The 7,035-nt window shown below is 38.6% G+C and overlaps 1 protein-coding gene across 1 annotated transcript in view; it reads right to left on the bottom strand.

Annotated features, from left to right (window-relative positions):
• ZFYVE1 (zinc finger FYVE-type containing 1) overlaps positions 1-7,035 on the bottom strand; it is a 64,460-nt gene that overhangs the window by 42,879 nt on the left and 14,546 nt on the right. The gene's annotated exons all lie outside the window — the stretch shown is intronic.

Genomic DNA, 7,035 nt, shown 5'->3' with positions numbered 1-7,035 from the left:
CTTCATCTTTTAAGCAAAAGCTTCATCTAAATCATACCAAAAAGATGAAAAGTAGTCCTCATTTTAAGGGTCAAAATATTATTAAAATGAAACTTCTCTACTAATATTTAGCAAAAGGAAGTCCCTCCACCTCACTGTAATACTTAAGATTATCATTACATGTATATTTGATTGGGTGATGGGTAGACAGTGCATATAAAAGACATACATAAAAGTACATATACATGTACACACATTCACATGTTAACCCAAACATTTCTCAGTTGTTTTCTTAACTAAAGAGGTCTAAAGAGAAACACAACAAGCATCTCACACATATAAGCTAAAGAGCTGAAAATTCACATTCATCCACTCCTGTGTCCCCCAAACATTCCATTATTTGAGAGACTAGGAATTCCCTTCAAATATTTCACTTAACCCTACACCAAGAAAACTTAGAATGGGTGAATGACTTGAATATAAAGAAGGAAACTATAAGTAAATTGGGTGAACACAGAATAGTATGCATGTCAAATCTTTGGGAAAGGAAAGATTTTAAGACTAAGCAAGACTTATAAAAATTACAAAATGTAAAATAAATAATTTTGATTACATTAAATTAAAAAGGTTTTGTACAAACAAAACCAATGCAACCAAAATCAGAAGGGAAGCAACAAGTTGGGGGAAAAAATCTTCATAACAAAAAACTCTGACAAAGGTCTACCTACTCAAATTTATAAGGAGCTAAAGCAATTGTACAAAAAATCAAGCCATTCTTCTCCAATTGATAAATGGGCAAGGGACATGAATATGCAATTTTCAGATAAAGAAATAAAAAACATCAATAAGCACATGAAAAAGTGTTCTAAATCTCTAATAATCAGATGGAAATCAAAACAACTCTGAGGTATAACCTCACACCTAGCAGATTGGCTAACCTGTCAGCAAAGGAAAGTAATGAATTTTGGAGGGGATGTGGCAAAGTTGGGACATTAATGCATTGCTGGTGGAGTTGTAAATTGATCCAACCATTCTGGAGGGCAATTTGGAACTATGTCCAAAGGATGCTAAAAGACTGTCTGCCCTTTGATCCAGCCATAGCACTGCTGGGTTTGTACCCCAAAGAGATAATAAGGAAAAAGACATGTACAAGAAATTCATAGCTGCACTCTTTGTGGTGGCAAAAAATTGGACAATGAGGGGATGCCCTCCGATTGGGAAATGGCTGAACAAATTGTGGTATATGTTGGTGATGGAATACTATTATGCTCAAAGGAATAATGAACTGGAGGAATTCCATGTGAACTGGAATGACCTCCAGCAATTGATGCAGAGTGAGAGGAGCAGAAACCAGGACAACACTGTACAGAGACTGATACACTGTGGCAAAATCAAATGTGATGAATGGACTTCTCTATTAGTGGCAATGCACTGATCCTGAACAACTTGGAGGGATCTACGAGAAAGAACACTATCCACATCCAGAGGACAAACTGTGGGAGTAGAAACACACAAGAAAAACAACTGCTTGATTACATGGGTCGATGGGGATATAAATAGGGATGTAGACTCTAAATGATCACCCGAGTGCAAACATCAACAACATGGAAATGGGTTTTGATCAAGAATACATGTAAAACCCAGTGGAATTGATCATTGGCTATGTAGGAAGGGGATGGGAGAAGGGGAGGGAAAGAATATGATTCTTGTAACCAAGGAAAAATGTTCTAAATTGAGTAATTAAATAAAATTAAATTAAAAAAAATTTCACTTAATTACCATTGGCCACACAATCACATATCACTCACAATATCCCTCTTCCTCTGGTAGGAAAGAACTAGAATTCTTAAGGATGAGAAGACCCACAGAACAGTCTTTGAAAGACTATATTTAGAACAGTGATTCAGTTTCTGTGACCACACCTAATTCACTCTATCCCACTCTTCATTTATATATGAAGAATGAGTTTTCCAAGGCAAGGTTCAATTCTAAGGGCTAGTTAGAATTCTCAGAAAGAAACAACAAAATAATTTCCACATTCTCACAAGCCTCTACTAAAAAACTTTATAGGCAGTTATCTAGTCCACAGTTTTTGAAGGCTATAAAGCTCTTCATGTTTTGCAACTCTCAACAAGAAAGTCTAGCAAGAGCTTTAATAGATAATGTTAAGAATATCAGGCTTGAAGTCAGGTGACTCAAGGTCTTGTATTAACTCAACTCCAAAAATCACATGGCCTTAGGCAACTTATTTTAATTCCCTGTTGTCTCAAATTCTATCAGTTAAAAGGAAAATAACCACTTTTTTTTTCCTGCTCTCAGATGCCAAAAAGAAACTCAATTAATGCTTTTTTTTTTTTTTTAAAAGAAAGGTGCCATAGAAGACCCAGGGAACATTATCATTACATGGTCATCTTGCCTTCAAATGACACTTCCGTGACAATTCAATCTAACAAGAATATTAAGGATATTATACTTAATAAGCATATTAAGTACATAATATGTACCAGACACTGGGAATACAAATTAAAACAAAACAATTCGGGTCAAGATGGCCGCTTAGAGAAAGCTAAAGTTCAGATCTCCGGAAACCCTTCCCTACCGAACTCAAACTATATGCTCCTAAGGCACCGAAATTCAAAACAAACAACAGCATAGACCCCGGGAATCCTCCTCCTGGACCTGGACCTGGATCAAAAGGTACAGCCCCCCCAAAAGCCAGAACACGAGATCACTCGGACCTAAGGGGTAGGCAGAAGGAAGGTCCCAGGATCCATCCCCCCAACCCAGAGCTCTGAGTCTGAGGCAACAGAGAGAACCTCAGAGCCTCAGGGCTGGCTATCCTGAAGGCCACTTCCTGAAAACAACCTGACCCAGTCGAGGGGGCACCCAGACAGCAGGGAAACAGAGAGAGAAGGGGGAGCCTGTAACCCCCTGACCAGATCCTTCTATCTGTGTCTCACAGAAGGTCCCTGCCTCAGGGCATACTCAGTCCGAGGATAATCCTATCAGGAGCCCTAGGACCTCCAGGAAGCCACGCCCCCCCCTCAGAGAGCAGGGTCATCTGAAACAACAGTAACCCTCAGGGCTGGCAAAAGGGCCTCGGGAGCCAGCTATTCTGAAGGCCAAATCCTGAAAACAACCTGACCCAGTCGCGGGGGCACCCAGACAGCAGGGAAACATAAAGAGACGGGGGAGCCTGCAGCCCCCTGGCTGGATCCTTCCATCTGAGTCTCAAGGTCCCTGCCTCAAAGCATACTCAGTTCAACCCAGAGAAAGTTAATCTTATCAGGAGCCCTCTGAGCTCCGGGAAGCGGTGTCCCCTCCCCCCTCAGAGTGCTGGCTCTCCTGGCCAGCTAAGGCACAGAAACAAACACCCCAAGGAAAGGGCCGAGCCAGGCTCAGAGCATGGAAGTAAGGCAACAGAGAAGCATCGGGAGGGAACTGAGGAGGGCAGTAACAGGGAAACACCAACAATCTCTGGCTTCCCCAGGAAGACAGAACAACAACTGCATAGAAGGGACAATCTGCCCAGGACTAAAACCTCTGAACAGACAGAGATAAGAAAAGCTACTCCTCCCCACTCAGATAGAGATGACAAACTCCACAGAAGCACAAAAGCCCCAAAATTCCAAGAAAAACAAGAAGAAGGGGGCAACTTTGGACATATTTTATGGAGCAAAAATACAAAATACAGAGGAGATGGAAGAGGAAACACAAGCAAATGCTCCGAAACCTTCCAAAGGAAATGGAAACTCTCCACAAACCCATGAAGAACTGGAATCGAAAAGGATCAAAAAAATGGAAGCCTTCTGGGAGGAAAAGTGGGAAATAATGCAAAAGAAATTCGCATATCTACAAAACCAGATTGACCAAACTGAAAAGGAAAACCAGGCTTTAAAGGTCAGAATTAGGCAACTCAAGAGACAACGAGCAGGTAAAAGAGCAAGAATCAATAAAGCAAAGCCAAAAGATCAAGAAATTAGAAGAGAACATAAAATATCTCACTGACAACGTGACAGACTTGGAAAATAGAGGAAGAAGAGATAATTTAAGAATAACTGGACTTCCAGAAAAGCCAGAAATAAACAGCAAACTCGACATCGTAATACAAGAGATAATCAAAGAAAATTGCCCAGAGATTCTAGAACAAGGGAGCAATACAGCCACTGACAGAGCTCACAGAACACCCTCTACACTAAATCCCCAAAAGACAACTCCCAGGAATGTAACTGCCAAATTCCAAAGCTTTCAACAAAAGAAAAAATCCTACAAGAAGCCAGAAAACAACAATTTAGATATAAAGGAATGCCAATCAGGGTCACACAAGACTGGAAGTTCCACTCTGAATGATCGTAAGGCATGGAACATGATCTTCAGAAAGGCAAGAGAGCTGGGTCTCCAACCAAGAATCAGCTACCCAGCAAAACTGACTATATACTTCCAAGGGAAAGTATGGGCATTCAACAAAATAGAAGATTTCCAAGTTTTTGCAAAGAAAAGACCAGAGCTCTGTGGAAAGTTCGATATCGAAAAACAAAGAGCATGGAATACCTGAAAAGGTAAATATGAAGGAAAGGGAAAAGGAGAAACATGTTATCTTTTTCTTTTACCCAAACTCTCTTCTATAAGGACTACATTTATATCAATCTATGTACACTAACATGTGGGGAAAATGTAATGTGTAAATAGGGGGAAAAGAAAGACCAAATAGAATAATCTTTCTCACACAAAGATTCACACGGGAAGGGGAAGGGAAGAAAACTCCTATAAGAAGGAGAGGAAGAGAGTTTTTACTTAAACCTTACTCTCAGGGAAATCAACTCTGAGAGAGAAGAACATCCAGATCCATTGGGATCGTGAATTCTATCTTACCCAACAAGGGAAGGAGAAGGGAAAACCAAATGGGGGAGGGGGGAGGGAACACAAAAAAGGGAGGGAAGAAGAGGGGGAAGGGAGAGGAAACAAAAAAGGAGGGACTAGAAAGGGAAACATATCAAGGGAGGGGACAAGGGGGACTGATTTAAAATAAAGCACTGGACTAAAAGGTAGAGCTATAGAAGAAAGGTTAGAATTAGGGAAGGATATCAAAATGCCAGGGAGTCCACCAGTGACAGTCATAACTTTGAACGTGAATGGGATGAACTCACCCATAAAACGTAGACGAATAGCAGAATGGATTAGAATCCAAAACCCTACCATATGTTGTCTTCAAGAAACACACGAGGCGGGTAGACACCCACAAGGACAGAATTAAAGGATGGAGTAAGACCTTCTGGGCCTCAACTGACAGAAAGAAGGCAGGCGTTGCAATCATGATATCTGATAAAGCCAAAGCAAAAATAGACCTGATCAAAAGGGATAGGGAAGGTAATTATATTTTGTTAAAAGGGACTTTAGATAATGAGGAAATATCACTAATCAACATGTATGCACCAAATAATATAGCACCCAAATTTTTAATGGAGAAACTAGGAGAATTGAAGGAAGAAATAGACAGTAAAACCATATTAGTGGGAGACTTAAACCAACCATTATCAAATTTAGATACATCAAATCAAAAAATAAATAAGAGGTAAAAGAAGTCAATGAAATCTTAGAAAAATTAGAATTAATAGACATATGGAGAAAAATAAATAGGGATAAAAAGGAATACACCTTCTTCTCAGCACCACATGGCACATTCACAAAGATTGACCATACATTAGGTCACAGAAACATGGCACACAAATGCAGAAAAGCAGAAATAATAAATGCAGCCTTTTCAGATCACAAGGCAATAAAAATAATGATCAGTAAAGGTACATGGAAAATGAAATAAAAAACTAATTGGAAATTAAACAATATGATACTCCAAAATCGTTTAGTTAGAGAAGAAATCATAGAAACAATTAATAATTTCACCGAGGAAAATGACAATGGCGAGACATCCTTTCAAACTTTTTTGGGATGCAGCCAAAGTGGTAATCAGAGGTAAATTCATATCCCTGAGTGCATATATTAACAAACTAGGGAGAGCAGAGATCAATCAATTGGAAATGCAAATAAAAAAACTCGAAAGCAATCAAATTAAAAAACCCCATCAGAAAACCAAACTAGAAATCCTAAAAATTAAGGGAGAAATTAATAAAATTGAAAGTGATAGAACTATTGATTTAATAAATAAGACAAGAAGCTGGTACTTTGAAAAAAACAAACAAAATAGACAAAGTACTGGTCAATCTAATTAAAAAAAGGAAAGAAGAAAAGCAAATTAACAGCATCAAAGACGAAAAGGGGGACATCACCTCCAATGAAGAGGAAATTAAGGCAATCATTAAAAATTACTTTGCCCAATTATATGACAATAAATACACCAATTTATGTGATATGGATGAATATATACAAAAATACAAACTGCCTAGACTAACAGAAGAAGAAATAGAATTCTTAAATAATCCCATATCAGAAAATGAAATCCAACAGGCCATCAAAGAATTTCCTAAGAAAAAATCCCCAGGGCCTGATGGATTCACCAGTGAATTCTATCAAACATTCAGAGAACAGTTAATCCTAATACTATACAAACTATTTGACATAATAAGGGAAGAGGGAGTTCTACCAAACTCCTTTTATGACACAAACATGGTACTGATTCCAAAACCAGGCAGGTCAAAAACAGAGAAAGAAAACTATAGACCAATCTCCCTAATGAATATAGATGCAAAAATCATAAATAGGATACTAGCAAAAAGACTCCAGCAAGTGATCAGAAGGGTCATCCACCATGATCAAGTAGGATTTATACCAGGGATGCAGGGCTGGTTCAATATTAGGAAAACCATCCATATAATTGACCACATCAACAAGCAAACCAACAAGAACCACATGATTATCTCAATAGACACAGAAAAAGCCTTTGACAAAATACAACACCCATTCCTATTAAAAACACTAGAAAGCATAGTAATAGAAGGGTCGTTCCTAAAAATAATAAATAGTATATATCTAAAACCATCAGCTAATATCATCTGCAATGGGGATAAACTAGATGCATTCCCAGTCAGATCAGGAGTAAAA

Source organism: Monodelphis domestica, chromosome 1 (assembly GCF_027887165.1).
Source record: "Monodelphis domestica isolate mMonDom1 chromosome 1, mMonDom1.pri, whole genome shotgun sequence".
Lineage (NCBI taxonomy): Eukaryota > Metazoa > Chordata > Mammalia > Didelphimorphia > Didelphidae > Monodelphis > Monodelphis domestica.
This window is presented reverse-complemented; position numbering and strand designations above follow the sequence as displayed.